Here is an 18,932-nt window from a genome sequence, read left to right on the forward strand (position 1 = left end):
TGGTTTGGTTGAACTTGGAGACGTAAGACCTGCACATGCAGAGCCCAAGGGTACTTACAATTAGAAGTGAAACTATGAGGGTGCAAAAGAATAAGTTCTGGTTTTGAGAGAAGTCATTAGAAAGTAAATACAAGCACAGACCTCAAAGTAAAGTGAAAAATACAAGACATTGCAGAGGGAGATCAGTATGACGATTGTTGATTCTCAACTTGGTCAGCACAAGATAAATGATACAGCCTTGTTAAGTGAAAATAAAGTGAGCAGACCAACTGGGAAGAGATGATGCGAAGGTTAGCTTTGGTCATTTTGCCAGTGAAGGACTGAAATGGGCCAGAAAAAATAGGAGTACAGATGAGACCAAAGTGGAGGAAGGTGCCTCCCAGAGTACTAGGATTATAGGCATGCATCACCACACCTGGCTCAGGTGATATCTTCATTACTTTCCTCATTACTAAGATAAAGTATCCAACACCCAAAGTTATTGTAGTTTACAGTTTGTAGAGGTTTTAGTCCATAATAAGTTGGCTCTGAGACAGGGTGGCATGGCAGAAGGACATCACAGAGGAGAAACAGTTCGTGGCAGGCCAAAGGCAGAGAAGTAGCAAGCAACAAGCAGCCACATTAGCCCTCTTTCTGTCCCTTACATTCTATCCAGGCTACCCTCAGGGTACCCAGGCTACCCTAACACCCAGAGTAGCACACCCTCAGTCCTAGCAATGCACCATGAATCAACCCAGCATCACAATCTGGATCCAGCATCACACATTCTAGACCCAGCCACCTCTGAAAAACCCCATCTGTGACAACATGAGGCTTCGGAACATCTAGACTGAGGCCGTAACAGGTGCCATTGCTGAAGTACCTCGTAAAGCAAAGGGCTGAAACCTCTGGAACCATGAGGTATGGGAAAATGTTCTCAGTAGACAGTGGGAGGCTGACTTGAAGGACTTCCCAGAGGAAAGGATAATCACGTGGCCAAGATTGCTTGGTACTGTATCTTAATTTTATTGTCAAATTTCAGGGTATAAAATATCCTATGTGAGAAGTAAAATACTGTGTAGGAAAGGGGATATAGCTCGGAGACACAGTGACTGCCTGGCAAGCATGAGGTCATGAGTTTGATTCTTAGTACCTCCCTCCCCAAAATACTTGGGAAAGTCCTTTCCTGCTCCAAGGCCGCAGATATATTTTCCAGTTGGTATAATTATGAACATCCCCACTATGCTTTTTATAATATTTTTGTATCTTTCAGTGTTAAATGGACTTCTGAATGCTAAAAGAAAAATTCCCCCTACAATGGATAATTTTCTTTTTCTTTTTTCTTTTTTTTTTTTTTTTTTTTTTTTTGTGCCAGGAATTGAACTCAAGACCTTGCACTTGCCAGGCAGGCACTTGTGCCACTAAGCTGTATTCCTGGCCAAACAATTAATTTTCCCAACATCACTTACTATGTAATCTCACTCTTAGAATTCAGCTTTCCCATTAAATATGCAGCTGGTCTGGCTTGTTTCACCCAACCCAGGTAACAAGGAGCAGCATGGGAGAGGCAACCCCTAACCTCGTTCTGCTGACCCTCAGAAATGCCCTGGTTATCCATACTTTTCACTGTATGCATGTTGATATTTTAAATCTAATAAGCTGGGGATATAGCTCAGTGGCACAGTACCTGCCTGGCAGGCATGAGATCATGAGTTCAAGTACTGGTATCCTCCCGAAAAAAATTCTGATATTTTATATCTAATAATGCTGAAGTCCCTCATTTCTACTGACTGTCACAAACAACTTTTTCTTTTGTGCCTGAAGCCCAAAGGAGTTGAGAGACCTTTCTTCTGGTGCCCTTCACCTGATAGTCCTAAGGGCTGAGTGGACATGCTTTTCTTGAGAGACCACCTGTCCCCATCTGGAGGCCACCAAAGCCAGTGACCCAACATGGGAAGAACTAGCCAGGGCTTCAGAGCCCTAGCTTGATCAGGATGACTTGGGCGGAGCACCCCCCCAGCCAGGCTGCAGGGGCTAAGAACCAGCATGTTCCTCTGGACGCCTTCGTGCTGTGCCTGCTTTCTGCTATGTGAACATCACTCTGGTTTCATCTCACTATGATATTTCATTTCATTTTGTCACCTGAACATTGCATATTTTCCTAACGAAGCTCGATGCTTTCTGTTTCCCTTTAACAGCCAGACAGGTGCAATTTGATTGACAGCTGGCATACCCCTTCCTCTTGATGCCCAGGGCAATGAGCTCCAGTACCTTCCTGCCCTGTCTTGGGCACCCGAGACCTAATTCCTGCATCCCTGACAGGAACCACAATACCCCTCTACACCCTGGGCTGCTCAGGTGCTGCTATTGCAGCATACCTGACAGGACACAGTGCAGGCAAAGACTAGGCCCCACTTTCCTATCTCCAAGCCCCAGTGGGCCATGACACACATTCATTGGGAAGCTCCTTGCAAGTGGTGGCAGGCACAACTTCAGCCCAATCATTTCTGTAAAAGTAGCAACAGCTCTTAACCAAGCATCTGTTTCTCCCAAAGTTCAGTCAGCTTGTTACCATGAGAGCTGCAGCTCCCTGGAAGTCTCACAGGAGAGTCCTGAAATAGACCTATTCCAGATGAGTCTGCCTTGCAGCCACACGAGATGGATGCCCTAAACCAGTCTGGATGACCCCACTCCCATCACTTCTCTGAATGCCCCAAATCGGTCCATGAAACACAGGAGATTGCACATGTGTAGGAAACTGCCCCTCTATATAGGAATGTCCCTTCCCTCTGTGCAGCAATGCAGGCCCCAGTAGAAGTCTCACCTGCATGGTCCTGTTGCCTACTTGTGATTCTTATATTGGGTACACTGGGGTGAGCAAGTTGCTCTAGGAATGAGCTGGAAGCACTAAAGGCTGTTGTCCTTGAGGAGCTCCAGAGAACATGAGAGCAGTGGAGACAAGAGGGAGAGGTCCAGAGCGGCAATGGAAGCTTCTAGAAAAGAGCAGAGGGGATATGAGCCCCCACTGCTGAGGAGGTGATGGAGTGGCTGGGAGCTGGTGGGAGCTGTGACGCTGAGATTTAAGAGGCATTGGCCCTCAAAGCTCAGAGTTGTAACACTAAGAGCCAGGCATACTAGCACCTAAATCCCAGGGCCACTAACATCATTTCTTGGCATTCCATTTCAGTTTATCTGCTGGCTTTGGGGTTACAGTTCTTTGTATGTTTTAATGGCTACTGCAGGGATTGCGACATACCCAGCCACTCACAGTATAGTTACAGCTGACATTTTTCCACTCCAAGTAAAGTGTGCAGGGCTTGCAACCATACAGATGCCTGTGCACACCTCCTACTCTGTTCTAGAAAGCACGTATGTTGTGCTCCATACATTGGTAATCTCGGGACAGTCATACCTTTTTATTTTCAACAGTTACAAATATTTCAAGGGACTTAAGAGAATGTCACTTCTATGGTATTTACCTAGTTACTGCTACTATTGCTTTTCCTTCATTTCTGAAGTTTCAAGTTTTCCTCTACTATTAAATTCCCTCCATCTTTAAACATTTTAGAAAAAAATGGATGCACTAGTGATGATCTTTCTGTTTTCCTTCATTTCTGTCATTCTTAAGAGATACATTACCGTTCTAGTTCCTGGGTTGACAGACCCTCTTTCCCCATATTTACACCATCATGTCTCCGTGGTGTCAGATGGGACACCTACAGCCATTCAAATCACTCTTCTCCCTGTAATATGTCGTTTTTCTGCCTTCAAGTTGTTTATCTTTGGTGTCAGTACACCAACTGTGATGATGTGCCCGGGCCTGTGGCCATCTCTGATGTCGCCTCCTACCACTGCCCTTTCAGGTCTTCCCCTTCCTCCTCACTGCTCCCACAAGAAGTCAAACCTCTGCCCCTAAAGGCTGGGTCCCAAAACTAGACCTGGCTGTTCCTTCGCCTGGAGTTTCCAGGCACAGACTCGCTGCCTTATGTCCCTTCCTGTGCGCTCCAGCGCTGGCCTCACTGGCCAGTGTGCTCCCCCTCTGTCTCCCTCAGTCTGCTTGTCCTCATTGTTCCGTCACTTCCTGTCCTGGAATCTAGTTGTGCCGTTGTTCCCCGGCAGCTTGCAAGGTCTTAACCCTCAAGAATGCTGTTTGGTCCTTCACTGAATATCCAGCACCAGGAATACAAGGGCACAGAGGGGCCTTCAACGGTGTTTGCAAAATTAATTAAACCTAGGAAAGTTAGCACATTCCCGTTCACCTGGACCACCGGTGCTTCATGCATGACTGTTCCATCAGGTACAAATGGATCTAATCACTTACTGGTCTTTTTACTAATAAAATTAATAAAAAGCCACCTGATAATCCATTTTTGACAAAGGTATCAAGATCAGTAAGGGGTCATTTCAACAAATGATGCTAGGTAAACTGGATTATTCACATGCAAAATAATGAATTAGACCCTTAACAAATACTGAAGATAAACTAACTGAAAATGGATCAGAGACATTATGGTTTAGATCCCAAATGTCCCCCAAAAGCCCATGAGTTGAAGGTGTGGTTTTCAGTGTAGCCGTGCTCAGAGCTGGGGCCTGTTGGAGATGACTGAATCCTGAGGGCTTTGACCTCATGGCTTATTCCACTTGTGGATTCAAGGTTCCGTGGGCTTCAGGGAGGGGCTCTATTATTACAGCAAGCTTGCTTCCTTCAGTGCCTGGCCAGGAAGTGAGCAGCCTTCCTCTGCCGTGTACTTCTGCTGCGATGTGCTAACTCACCACAGGCCTAAAATCCACCAGACCAAGCCACCACAGACTGAAACCGTGAGCCAAATGAACCTTTCCTCATTTAATTTGATTTTTCTCAGTATTTGGTCACCACACCAGAAAGCTAACACAAAGACCTAATGTGAGAAAAGCTTTACCACATCAGACTGGGCAATAATTGCTTGAATATGACACCAAAGGCATAGTCAACAAAAGATAAATAGATCAAATGGGCTTCATAAAAGTTTTAAAATGTGTATCACTGAGTTCGATCCCCAGTACCAAAAATAAAATATGTGTCACAAGACATTCTCAACTGACTAATAAGGCAATTCACAGAATAGGAGAAAATAATTACACAATTCATATGTCTCATAAGAGTCTAATATGCAGAGAGCTCCTAAAATTCAATGGCAGGCAGCCTGATTAAAACATAAATGAAAGATTCAAATAGGCATTTCTCCAAAGATCTGCAAAAGGCCAACAGGCACATGGAAAGATGATCAGCAGCACATATTGCAACCACATGTTCAAGCCCAACTTCAGCAACTTCACAATTTAGCAAGACTCTGTCTCAAAAATAAAAAGGGATTGGGACATAGCTCAGTGCAAAGGCCCTGTATTCAATCCCCAGTACCAAAAAAGGAAAAAGGGAACTTTCTTAAAAAATGAATATAATCCTACCACCCAACAGCGTCCCATGCTCTAGTTAAAGACTGGCCTGGAGACATCCAAAGGCCTATTACAAGGAGCTACTTTTGTTGCAAGAAAATTCCCAGGCCAAGCCAAGCCAAACCAAACCAAAGGAAGACTGCACTGAGGAGATAAGAAGACAGCACTTAGTCTTCACACCAGTGGACTGCTGGATCTTCAAGCCAGTGGGCTCTTGCAGGGATAATCCCTCAAAGGCAACAGCCCTGAATGAAGAAGTTTAGTGTATACAGAATTTAGAAGTGGGAGGTAGGGGGTACAAAGCAAGTGACAAAATGTTACACGATTGGTTACATACATTGAGTCATATGTTGACAGACAGGCTAGCCTTGAAACAACAGAAACACTCCAGGAACAAGGGGAATTCACACAATGAATTCTGCTCTTACAGAATGAGCAGTTAAGGGCATTGCCATAATATAGAAATGTTGGGAGAGAGGGCTTTTACTGAATGAGCACAGTTAAGGATGTCTTGAACCAGAAGTTATGCGGCTGGACTAGACACTGTCAAGGTCAGTTGAATTTAGTAGAAACAGAACAGTAACTTAGTCAAAAACCTCTTACTGATCATGAAATATCTATAAGTTTGTTATTTTACACAGGTGTTCTTACATTACAATTGTGCCCCAACACTTTCAGCTTTATCATAGGTATGATGCAGGTGGTGGGCGAGAAGTGAGATTTCACACAGACTGCAGTCTTTATGCTTGCTTTTGCAATGTCTGTCCCCCTCTCATGAATACAGAAACATTCAGATCAGAAGTGATGGCACGGGGCTGGGGATTTAGCTCAGCGGCATAAGCGCCTTCCTTGCAAGTGTGCGGTCGTGAGTTCGACGCCTGGTACCGATAAAAACGAAAAAGACAAAAAAAAAGTGATGGCACAAAGAACCACATCTCACATGAAGTACAACACCTTCATGAAAACTGATGGGAAGAGGTTAACATTTTTATACATCTATTTTACTACCAATGATGTTACCTCCAGAGGGAAAGAATCCACACTTTGGAAAACAGCACAGATACTTCAAACATGTATGTTTTTCAAAAAAAAAATTTTTTTTTATCTTTTTTGAGTCAGGTGCAGTAGCCCATCCCTGTAGGCCTTACAGCAGCCTACTTGGGAGGCGGAGACAAGAGGATTCCTTGAGCCCAAGTTGCAGACCAGCCTGGGGAAACTAGTGAGATCCAGTCTCAAAATCACAAACACTACTTCTTTTAATTTGACTAGTTTCTCAAAAGCACCTTTTAATTGAAAAGTTATTTCAAGCTATTGTGTGAAAACCCTTAAAGGAAATCTGACTTCTATTCATGATTTACTGATCCTAAACACTTCCCATTTGGGAACTCCTTTAATCCCCAACTTTTTTGAAAAGAAACAACCTGAAACATCCCTGGCTCTGGACTCTGTAAGGTCAGGAAAGACCGAAACCAGCGTATCTCTTGGAGCAGACTTGTGCTGAACCAGACCAGGTTAAAAGCTGCCCAGGGTCTGCAGAGACTCAAAGGAAAGGAAGCGCGGAGGCAGGGATGCTGGTTAGGGTAAGCAGAAGACACAAGCTGCCCTCCATTCAGCCCTCCGCGGCCCACCGGGACGGTGACCTTTCTTTCACACAAGTCAGCGGGCACCACCTCTGCGCCCTTTCTTGGGCCGAGCGACTCGAGGCTGCAGGGGCTCAGCCTCAGCCCGGACTGTCAGCTCTTTTCCTAGGTGTCCTGCACCTCTTCTTTGAAGTGGACAGGTCCCGGTCAGAGGTTTAGGAGAGGAGAGGTTCTCTGCAAGTCCGTTCCTGAGGCCTCCCTTGCTGCAGGAGAGTTGCAAGACCCAGCAGAGGCCATACCTGCCCTCCGGAGGAGCCTGCGCCTGCGCACAGAGCCCGCGCGGACCGGGACGCCTCTCGCGGGATTCGGAAACCCCGCTCCCGCCCCCACCCCGGAAGCCGGCGGCTCCGCCCCTCCCCCCCTCCGGCCTGGCTTCTTCCTGCGGCCTTCCCTGTCCCCTCCCAGCGCTGCAGGTCCTCCTTCCTTCACTCTGCCGTCCCCACCATTCCTTCGCCCCGCATCACCTTTCTCCTCTCGTGCTAAGGAAAACTATGACCAAATTATCCCAGTCTAGGAATTCTTTAAAGCCGTACTGGGGACTAAACCCATGGCATTTACACTGAGATGCACCCCAGCCTCCCTCGACGCGGCTGCCACCCCCAGATCCACCCCCCACACCGTGTTGTGAGATGATTCTAAGTTGCCCAGGCTGAGTCTGAATTTGGGATCCTCCTCCGTTAACCTTCAGTGTTGGGATTACAGGCGTAATCGCGCTTTTTTAGAAGTAATGCGTGAAATTTAACGATAAAACAAACGGAAATTTTTTTTAAAGTATGTCTTTTTCACAGATAGGACTGTGCTGACCATTAGGTAGGTACCCTGCTGACTTTTCACTGTTAAAAAAAATTGAAGGGGAGAAAAAGATCCCAAGATGCTGGGTAAGAGTTATGGGACAAAGTAACACTAATAAATATAAAGGGCCCCTTGGGAATGGTGGGAAATGAAATATTCAGTGATTTATGTTCTGTCAACTAGTGAGATCTTAAATACCATAAAGGCTGAATCTCTAGCTCATATTAGAGTGAATGAAATTTTACCTAGGTTCCAGATTTGTTCCTGCTGCTGTTTTGTTGTTGTTTGGGTGAGTCTCGCTGTGTAGTTCAGGCTGGCCTTGAAGTCACTTAGGGAGCTCCGGCTGGCCTCGGTTAACCTCCTCGGCTATCCATGTGCCACTCTGCCTGGCTGGATTCCAGATTTTAACACTCAAAAGTGCACTCTTAAACGTAAGTGGATTTTAGAATATATAACGCATAGACGGAGAAAATAGAACAAGAGTACACTTCATTAAGCTAAGAACTGACTTTCTTTTAGAAAAACGAGCCTTTCGCTTTCTGGTTTAAAATGGGAGCAAAGTTTAGAGGCAACTAAAAAAACATCTTTGTAACATACATGAAAATGAAGGATTTATCGTCTTAATTTATAAATAGTTGGGTTTTTTATTTGTTTGTTTTGCTTTTTTGTACCAGGAATCATACCCAGGGCCTTGCACTTTGCCAGGTGGGCACTGGTGCCGCTGAGCTATATCCCCAGCCCTATAAATAGTTCTTATAAATCAATGAAAAGTTCAGCATTACCATTCTCCACTCACTACAGAACCAAAAAGAGATCAATTAAAGACATGGCAGAAGTGAACGGTAAATATATGAGACAGTGGGTTGTGGCAAATACAGAATCTGGATTAGGTAGGACTGGAAGGTGCCCAAGGAGCTCAGCCAATGGCCCCTGAGAGCCACTCACCTGAGGAGCAGGCCGGTGGCGCCCCCTCCCGGGGACTCTCCAGAGCGTACAGGGGTACAAAAATGACTCCAAGCCCAATCTATGCACAGTGAAGCAAGTCACACATGTAATATAAAGCACAGAAGCAGACCGTGCCATGTAGCAAGCAGTAACTGGTACACATTTGGTTGGTGTGGCTGCATTTCCTTCTCTCACTGCTGCTGAGCGGGCAGAAATCAGTCGAATTCCTGGAAACATTAAAAGTATCACCACCAGGCCGTCGTCCCGCCATCGCACAAGTCTTCTCCTTAGTAACCTGGGCGGTGGTTGAGGATATTCACAAGGATAGTCTTTAGTCATGACCTTGGGGTTTAAATGCTTCTGCTTGATTCACCCTGCCTCTTGCAGTCTTGATCAGACCTGGTTCAGAAACTGCACTAAAGACAGTGAGTGGAAAATGAGTCTGATGATAGCCAACACATGGCTTATCAGGCTGTACCAGTTCACCATTGTGCAACCGAGAAAGCCGAAGCCAAACAGAAAGGACAATGCCAAACCAGAGTAAACTAACATGGCTTTGGCTGAAGATGTAATCCACTTGGAATAGATGGATGAGGAAAGGAAGACTGTGATAGAAGTACTCAAGGATAATTTCAGTAAGACTCTCAATATAAGGACTTTACTAGGATCCCTTGATCTTCTTACTGTGGTGACTGTTGATGGAAAGCTTGCTTTAAACCAGATTGGCCAGATCACCATAAAGTCGCTGCAGTTGATTTTGGTGAAATATGGCCAGCTTCCCAAAGTGTACAGCCGCAGCTAACAAAGCTATGAGAGAAAGCAGAATGAGTCTGAACCCAGTGCAAACGACACTAATTCGGGTAACCAGGGAGCACAGGGAGATGCTGGAGAGACTGGCTGAACAGAATATCAAGCAGGTCAAAGACTTTACAGTTCGTAAAGATGCAATGATGCAATGAATAACCTGAAGAAGTCAAAGGATAAGACTTGAGGAATCTGTTAGACTCCTAGAGAAACAGTCTCTATGGCCAGATGGCCAGTGACACTGTGGCAGAACTGGACAGGCGTCTGGTGGTGAAAACCAAAGAACACCTTGGAGGAAAGGCCAGCAGGCCCAGCCACCCTCCAAAGCCCGTGTTCTAATGGATCCCATAGGTGGCACATTGGCCATCTTCCCCCGTTCATGTGGGAAGCTGGCACAGAGTCATCAGCCCAAGAGGCCCAGCCTTCTGACAGGACACTCGAACTCATCATTCCCTTCCTCCTTCCTCTGCGTCCCTCATTCTGTTCTGAGCCTTCTAGAAAGATGGTGCTCAGAGAGCATCTGCTGCCAGCAGATCTTCACTCAGGCATTTGCCTCGGTGGTGATGTCACCAACAGATTGGGACCATTGACAACTTAGCACCACCTGCTCATCACTTCAGACAGTGAGTAAGGCCCTATCCCTGATTTTAAACAATGCTCAGAGTTTCATCCATGACTGGACTGTTTTGCTAGAGGCTCCTTTTTACCAAGGGTTAAAATCGAAATAAATGGGAAAAACAACAGCCACAAAGGTGGACAGAGTTGGCCTGGATGGATGATCTCTAAGAACCTATAAGATGACCAAGACTAGTGCTTTTTCTCTGGGCCATCTTCACACACGCTGTGCTGTCTGCCTGGACCTCTCTTCCATGCCTCACGGGCCACCCTTTCATCTTGGTGTCACACACTGTGGGCAGTCTTCTCCCCTCCCCAACCCAGAACCCATATTGGCTCTCAGAGCTCAGTCTGCTGCTTGTATTTGAACCCTGATTATTCTTTTTTGCTAATCATGCTGTATCTTAGCATAATACCTGGAACACATGGGTATTCCTATATTTGTGTTGTGAATAAATTACATGTAGTATCTACTCTTAAAAAAAAAATATCACCACCAAATGCTGACCTGGAACAAGGATTCCAAGGAAGAGTTCCAAATGCTACTGTGATAGTGCAAATTCCAGGGAGGACTGTGGCAGCAGGAAATAACATAGACATTTCATTTTGCAGAGCAGCAGATCTTGACCTTATTCAGTCAACTCCTTTAAAATCTCTGGCACTAAAAACACCACCCCATGTACTTACACTAAGTCAGAGGCTCTAGATTTTCTGGGCTTAGAAAAACCTCCAAATGATGAACAGATCCATGTGGCTGGCAGGCTAAAAGGAGAACACTCTATGAGTGAAGATGCCGTTGGCAAAATGGAAATGATTCTGCACCTGTGCTGTGTGGTGGGTCTGCGGCTGCCACTTCTACTCCTCATCAAGACAAGGCCAGTATGACATTTCAATGTAGATGCAACCACCGAAGGGATATAGTGACTGCTATAGATGCAGTTTCATTGAGATGACAAATAATCAAACTAAACGGACATCTTCAACATCTAGAAGAGGAAAACAAAGAATGTGCTCAAAAAGAAATGGCCATGCATACAGCTGCTTTTTCATTCTGGCCATTTAAAAGCGAGCTGGCTCAGACTCTGTTACTATAGTCTCAGCTGCTGCAAATACAAAGGATCCACAAGCTTCTTGGTTTCTGGCTTTGCATTATATGCCACTTTATAGTCCATGCTCTAAAAAATGTGTTTTTCCAGAAAGTAGAAAAAAGGACCTATGTTTGTAGAAGGAACAGTATATTCTGTTCCTCAGCTGTATTCCCTTTGAACTAGGTTCTGCAGTAACACCATACTTAAAAATCTTTTGCATGTTTTATAAATAGGGTCTATTTTGTTTTTTTTAAAAAGAAATCGTTTGGTTTGGTTTGGTTTTTTTGCCTCATCAGTCCGACAACTCTGAAAGGGAGGGAGAATGCATTAATAATGGATTTAGAAAGGTGTGTATAAAAGAAAAAGGTTTGTTCTGTTTCTTGACATTGTTAAGTAGTTTTGCTAACAGACATTTTCTCACCACCTTTCAACTTTAACACTTTGAAGTCATGGTCTCCTATTGGATTTAAGAAATCAAACCACATAATATTTCATGATCACCTGTAAAATTAAATTAAAATAATCCTAACAATTCAGCAATTTACCTTTAAAAAGAATATACACTAGATAATTTTTTAATGTAAAGTTTTAAAAGGATAAAACCTTGTAATAGGATAAGTACAGACTTAGAGAAATAGTCATTTCCCTCCTGGATGCTACTCTGTAGCAACAATTAAAAAAGACTTTATACTAGCAATTGGATATTAACAAAATGATTGTCTAAAAATGTATGTATGTGAATCATCGGAATTTAGTAACAAGAAAGAAATGGAAACAACTTACATTTAGACAATTAAATTTCTAACTAAGTAAATACACAAAATAAATGAGCCAGATACAGCTGTGCACACCTGTAATCCCAGCACTCTGTGAGGTTGAGGCAGGAGGATTGCAAGCTTGAGCCCAGTCTGGGCAACTTAGTGAGCTCCTGACAGTGTAACATAAAAAACAGCTGGGGATGTAGCTTAGTGCAAAAGCCCTGCCTGAGTTCAATATCCAGTACAAATAAAAATAAATAGTGGAAGAAAAAAAGGTAGTGGAAGAAATTTCAAAATGACAAAGTAACCTAAAATAACTTACCCATTAAACAGTTCACAATCTAATTAGGAATAAAAACTGAAACTTATACTCTAAGATGTAATATAGGATTCAATTTTGATGAAAGTTGCATGTATGCTCTAAATAGTAAAAATACATGTGTGGCTTTCGAGGGGAGGCAGTACTGGAAATTGAATCAACACCTTGCACTTACCAGGCAGGTGCTGCACCGTGGTTTACATCCCCAGTCCCACATATGTGTTTTAAAAAGTCAACGTATCAAAAACCCATAAGCAAAGCAACGCAGAATGTCCCACAGGTTCTGAACATGGTATATTCCCCTAAGGAAGGCCACAACCTTGCAGTGATTTGATATCCTGATGTCTGACCATTTTTTTAAATTGTATTTTCCCATTTGGGAATTTACTGTTTGTTTTATCAGCATTATTTAAAGTCTGCATAATTCATAATCCCTCAGGAATGTGATAGTTCTCATATTTCCTCTCTAGTTACTGTATATCAGTCTAATTTCTGGAAGACCACATGGTTAAATAGTAAAGAGTTTCCTTGGAGGAGGGGATCTATGTTGTCTTAATAAGACAACATAGAGCTATCTGCAACATTTACTTTTTTCACAGCAAAAAGTTAGTCCTTCTTGGGCTGGGGATTTAGCTCAGTGGCATAAGCGCCTGCCTGGCAAGTGCAAGGTCATGAGTTTGGTCCCTGGTTAAAAAAAAATAATAATAATCCTTCTTCATGAAGTGAATGTCCAGGTTTAAGGCACTGTGACATGCATAGTAGTTCTGCTCTAAAAATGGGCAGGATGCCTATAATCTCAGCTCTCTGGGAAGCTGAGGCAGGTGGATCACAAGTTCAAACCCAGCCTGTGCAATTTAGAAAGATTCTCTTTCAAAATAAAAAATAAAACAAAAAAAAACTGGAAGTATAACTTTGATGAAGGCCAAGCTCAGTCCCCAGTACCACACAAAAGGAGTGTGGCAAATGGCTCATATTTGCAAAGAAGGTGCCATCCTGGGGTAGTGGGTCCGAGCTGTGCATGACCTTGGTCAGGGCCCTCTGTCAGTGCAGATTTCAGGGTCACAGAGGATACCCACAAAGAATAACAGGGTGGGCTGCAAAAGCACATCCCAGCTCAGGTCTCACAGGGCTGGACTTGCACTTGGTGGAAGGCTGCATTCAGTCCTCAGACTCATAGAAATCTGAGATCTGAAACCTCCCATCACTGTGAGGTGAAGGTACTGACCACTGGTGGCTATGTGCCATCTTGTGGGCTTGGGGTGCAGAAGTAGATCTGTGACGTTCGCACTGGGTGTTCTTGGAGACCAGAACGTCTGAGACACTTCTGTTGAAGAGGCAAGGGCTGAGACCCCAGAAATGGGGTGCCTCCGATCAAACCCCCGACTCTCCAGCTGTCATTGGAGACCTAGACTATAGATCTATGAGGTCTTGGGGTGATTCTCAGTGCCTCAGTTTCCTTATAATTTTCTGGGAGGTATGAGGATCAGGGGAGAGAATGCTTGGCAGAGCCCTCAGACAAGAAGCCAGTGGTCAGGATTCCATGTGTGGGCTTGGTGTTTTTCTTTTACAAAAATTAGTTTGCACACATTTCTGTGTAACCTTACTTCCACTAACAGTGTGTCATGGACATCTTCCCACACTGTATACATGTGAGTGTAGCTTACTCCAGTAATGCTCCATAGCACAGATGTGTATAATTTATTCACCTGTATCCTGGAAATGGAATTTGCGCACATGTATATGAGTGTGTGTGTGGTCTGTGATTCCAAGGACTGAACCCAGGGCTCATGTCTGCAAAGCAAACTCTCAGACCTTTCTTTTTCTTTTTCTTTTTTTTTTTTTCATTTCATCCCAACTCTCTCTCAATTTTATTTTGAGACAGGATCTTGCCAATGGCCTTGAGTTTTCGATCCTCCTGCTTCAGTCTCCTCAGCATCTGAGATTGTATGCAGTTGCATGTGCCATCATAACCAACTTGTTTTGATTTTTTTCCCAAAAGGTAGATTTATAAAGGCAGGGCCAGTGGTATAGCTTAGCAGCCTAAGTGTCTGCCTGGCAAATGCAAGGTCATGAGTTCAATTTCTGGTATGAGAGAGACAGACAGAGAGACAGAGAGAGAGACAGAGAGAGAAATAGGGACAGAGACAGAGAGAGAGACAGAGAGACAGAGAGAGACCTACAAAGGCAAATGCACAATGGCAGTCAGCACTGCAGCATTGCTGAAACCCATGCACTGCGTCTCTCCCTGCCTAGTGTGTGCCACGCCAAGGTGCCTGACCTCTGTGTACCTTTTCCCATCAGGAAAGCAGGAATAAGAGAGCTGTTGCAACAATTCCCTGAATAAAGACACTGTAGGCATTTCTGGTACATATTAATCATCCTTCCTATTTGTGCTCTTATTTTTAGTGGATAAATTTTCAAGAGCCTCTGAGGTCAAAGTTTGTATCCATTTTTCATTTTGCTAGGTATCTTCCAAAATGCTGCTATACCCTCCCTAGTAACTGTGAGTTACACTTAGGAGGTTGCTCAGATTTAACTGCAATGACTTGGCAAGAATATTCTACATATCCTAGGCTGACCTTTAACTCACAGCCATCTTTCTGCCTCGGCCTCTGGAGTACTGAGAACATAGGCAGAGCTCTACGTGCTTCTAATTAGAGACATGAGCACTTGTCCTAACGTCACTGAGGTGAAGATTGACCAGAAAGTGCAGGGGGTGGTGTCAGTCTGCCCACGTGATATAAACAAGGAGAATAAAGAAATATAAGGTTTGGGTTTTCTTTTTAATCACAACAAAGCACTCAACCAATTCAACAATGTAGAGAATTATACAGGACAAATGATCTACATTTCAACAAGTGATGTTATAAGAAAATGAAAGCGAGAAAGGAGTGGTAAATAGCATTATACTGTAAAAGAGAATTAAAAGACCTGGATTAAAGACATGTAAAATTTTATTGAGTCCTGATTTAAATATAAAATCATATAGCCAGGCATGGTGACACACTCCTGTAATCCCAGTATTCTGAGAGGCTGAGGCAGGAGGATCATAAATTTGACCCCACGTTGAACAATGTAGCATCTTATCAAGATCCTGTCTCAAAATAAAAGAGGTAAAGAGTTTGGGATGAATCTCAGTTTAAAGGCCCTGGATTCAATCCCCATTACCACACACACCAGAAAAAAAAAAAGTAAAGAAAAAGCGGAAAGAGATGCAACCTAGAACACTGATTATTTTAAAATGTAGGTTGACAGGCAGTTCCTCTGTAAGTTGAACAGAATTATGACTGACTCAGCAGCTGTGTTCCTAGGCTCTGCCTCAGAGGCTTGACACAGATGCTCACGCACCTGCATGGAGATGTTCAAAGTGGCACAAGAGGGAGACAGGCCAGATGTCCACCAGCAGCTGAATGCATACACACACTGGAGTACAGTCACACAATGGAATGTAACTCAAGTGTAAACAGAAAATACTGGTATATGTGCTAGGGTGGGTGAACTTGGAAAATTTGTCCTAGGTGACCATGCCAGGCACCAATCATCACCTATTGTATGATTCCATGTAAATGAAATGCTCAGAATATGCTTTGTAAACAGTTTTTTTTAAAGCATCTGTAGGTGATTGTACGGCGAGGATCAAGGACATTCAAAGAGCCTCCTAGGTCTGCCACTGTAGCTGAGGTCTAGGATGAAGAGGGTGGATGTGCTGCTTTGTGGTCCCCTCAGTGGCTGACAACAGTCCCAGGAGACTCAGCAAGTCGCCGATGCTGAGATGATCCCTGGGAAGGATGGCCCCAGAACCATCCGGTTGCCCCCTGCTGTGTAGACATCACAGCATTTGCTGGTCACCAGCAGGTAGGTTCACCTGTGGTTTTTATCTGCCTGAGACTGCTCAACACTGAGGACCAGGCAGCCATGCCACACAAAGCCTGGTATCAGTAACCCCATCTCCAGTGGGGATAAACGTTGATATCTGTGGATTTTTTTCCTTTTTCCTTCTGAGTTTTCAACCTATAAAATAGCCTTTGCACTGAGATATATCCCTGGCCTTTTTTATTTTTTATTTTGAAATCCAGTCTTTCTCAGTCACTGAGTTGCCATGCTGAGCTCAAATTTGCAATCCTCCTGCCTCAGCCTCCCAGAGTGCTGGGATTACTGACACATGCACGATGCCCAGCTGTGTGGAGTTATCTGTCAAAGGGAAGGATGCAAACCCCCTCCTGCTTACCTCTAGTGTGCCCTCCTGTGCTGCTGAGGCTAGGAAGCTACAGCCTGTGTTTCCCAGATTCCCTGGTACTAGGTTCTGACTTGCAGTTAGGCTGTGTACAATTTGGGAGAGGAAGAGGAAGAGAGATGTCCCTGGGCCTTCAAACCCTGGGCTGGCAGCTCATGCATGAAACACTGGATTTCTTGCAGACTGTCCAGCCAGCAGCTCTATGGATGGGCGTGACAAGTGAAAATAAAGCCACACTGTAGTCACCTGTCCTGCATGCTGCTGTCTCCACCTAGAAAGAACTCAGGAGGTGAGATTGGGCATTTCGGCAGAGTGGCTCTGGAGGGCACAGGAGTCTCAGTGTGACTTTTCTCATGAATTGCACTGAGGCCACACCTGACCCTCTAAGGTCCAGGTGCCCAACATAAAGGGAGTCCCTGAGGGATTGAGTACTATGGATAAGTCCACGTGCATGTGATGGTTTAAAGAGTCATATAATAGCTTTCTGTCACTGGAGCAAAATACCTGAGACAATTAACTTATAAGAGAAAAGGGTAGCAGAGCATGATGGTACATACGGCACTTTGGGAGGCCGAGGCAGAAGATTGTAAGTTTGAGCCCAGTCTCAGCAACCTAGCAACTTGACAATAATCAAATTTAAAAGGGGCTGAGGATATAGCTCAGTACAAAGGCTCAGCATCACAAAGAAAGAAGGGTGGGGATATGCTGCCTCATATTTTTAGAGGTTCTAGCCCATGATCAGGAAGATCCATGACTGTTACCCCTCTAATGGGGATGCTGAACACCAGTAAGGGGGAGCATGTGTTGGAGCCAACAGTTTACCTCACAATCCAAAAGTAAAGAGAAAGAGGCTGGGACCAGGGCCCCATCCCCACCCCTGTCCGGGGCTCATCCCAGTGATGAAACCTCCTCTATGCCTCACCTCCTAAAATTTCTAACACCTCTTAACATAGCACCACCATGAAAACCTAGCCTTGGAGACATTAAAACTCCAACCCTAGCAACCCAGCTTCAGGATAAAAGAACCAGGAGGGGATGCCAAGATGAAGTGGCAATAAAGCCAAGGACACCAGAGAACAAGGATCAAACAAATAGACTTCCCCAGGATCTCCAGGAAAAACCTGAGTGATGGAGAATAAGAAAGGCGTGGAAGCCAGGTGTGGTGGTGCTCACCTGTAACCCCAGCACTCTGGGAGACTGAGGCAGACAGACTGCAAGTTTGAGTCCAACTTGGTCAGCTTAGCAAGACTATTTCTCAATATATTAAAGAAGGGCTGTCATGGCTTATATCTAGATCTCCTCCAAAACCTTACGCGATCATAGGCAGGGATACGGGAGGTGAATGAGTCACGGAGACGTGACACTCATTGGTGGGTGAGTCCACTGAGGAGTTTATAGCTAAATGTGATGTTGGGAGATGAAGCCAGGACGGAGGAGGCAAGTCGCTGGGTGTGGCCTCAAAGGATTTATCTCTTCCTGCTTTTTCCTCTCTCCCTTTTTACTTGCTGCTGCTGTAGAAGAACTTTTGAGTTCAAAATGTTTCAAAACCCAAATATGTCAATAGCCTGCAGTGTTTCTTCTGCTTCTCTAAACAGAGTGTAACAGAGGTACAAGCTCTATGCAGCCTGGTACTGTTCCCAGTTTGTTCTCATATTTATAAAGTTCCACTCACTCACGAAAGTTCCTGCCCTACCCGATAATGGTATAAAAGTAACTTTCTACACTAGATCAGGGCTCAGACTTTGAAGTACTCAGCTCCTCTGGCCTGCCAGTGTAATAAAGCTTCTCCGAGTGCCACTTGGTTTTTCACCTTTGGTAAATCTACAGTTGCTGTAACACTGCCATGAGCTGCTTCTGCTCTGTCACACCTCCCTCTCCTGTCCCACTGCCTTGGAACCAGGTGACTATGGACTGAAACCTATACAACCTGCGAGCCAAAATAAACTTCTCCTCTTTAACTTTTGGGTGTTGGGTTCTTGCTTCTCATCAGGAGAAAAGTAACTAAGACCCACTGAGACCACCCTGTCTCTGCATGCTCTTTTAATCCAGCCTGGTGTGAATGTAAGAGCCACAGCTCACACTGCCAGGAGAAAGACTTCACATCAGAGCCACACAAGACCCATCAGTTGCTACCAAGGTAGAGTAGATGTTACAGCGTTTGACTCTCCAGGATCCAGGTAGTGTCCTTGTCCCACTCTAGATGTCAAAAGAGCCAGGAACTCTCTGCTTCCTGGTGGTTGGGAAATCTGCCCATGTTCCATGCTGTTCCAATTAGATGCTTCTCAAATCTTAAGGAAAAGATGTCAGTGCAAATTTCAGAGGAGA

General features: G+C 44.5%; 2 pseudogenes; both read left to right on the plus strand.

Moving 5' to 3' along the window:
* Positions 1-9,375: 9,375 nt before the first annotated feature.
* Positions 9,376-9,932, plus strand: LOC100719601 (ribosome-recycling factor, mitochondrial-like; annotated as a pseudogene).
* On the plus strand, positions 9,730-18,565 carry LOC134472487 (mitochondrial fission factor-like; annotated as a pseudogene).
* The last annotated feature ends 367 nt before the right edge of the window (positions 18,566-18,932 follow it).

Source organism: Cavia porcellus, unplaced genomic scaffold (assembly GCF_034190915.1).
Source record: "Cavia porcellus strain 051 isolate PalLab524CR breed Dunkin Hartley unplaced genomic scaffold, mCavPor4.1 scaffold_23, whole genome shotgun sequence".
Taxonomy (NCBI): Eukaryota; Metazoa; Chordata; class Mammalia; order Rodentia; family Caviidae; genus Cavia; species Cavia porcellus.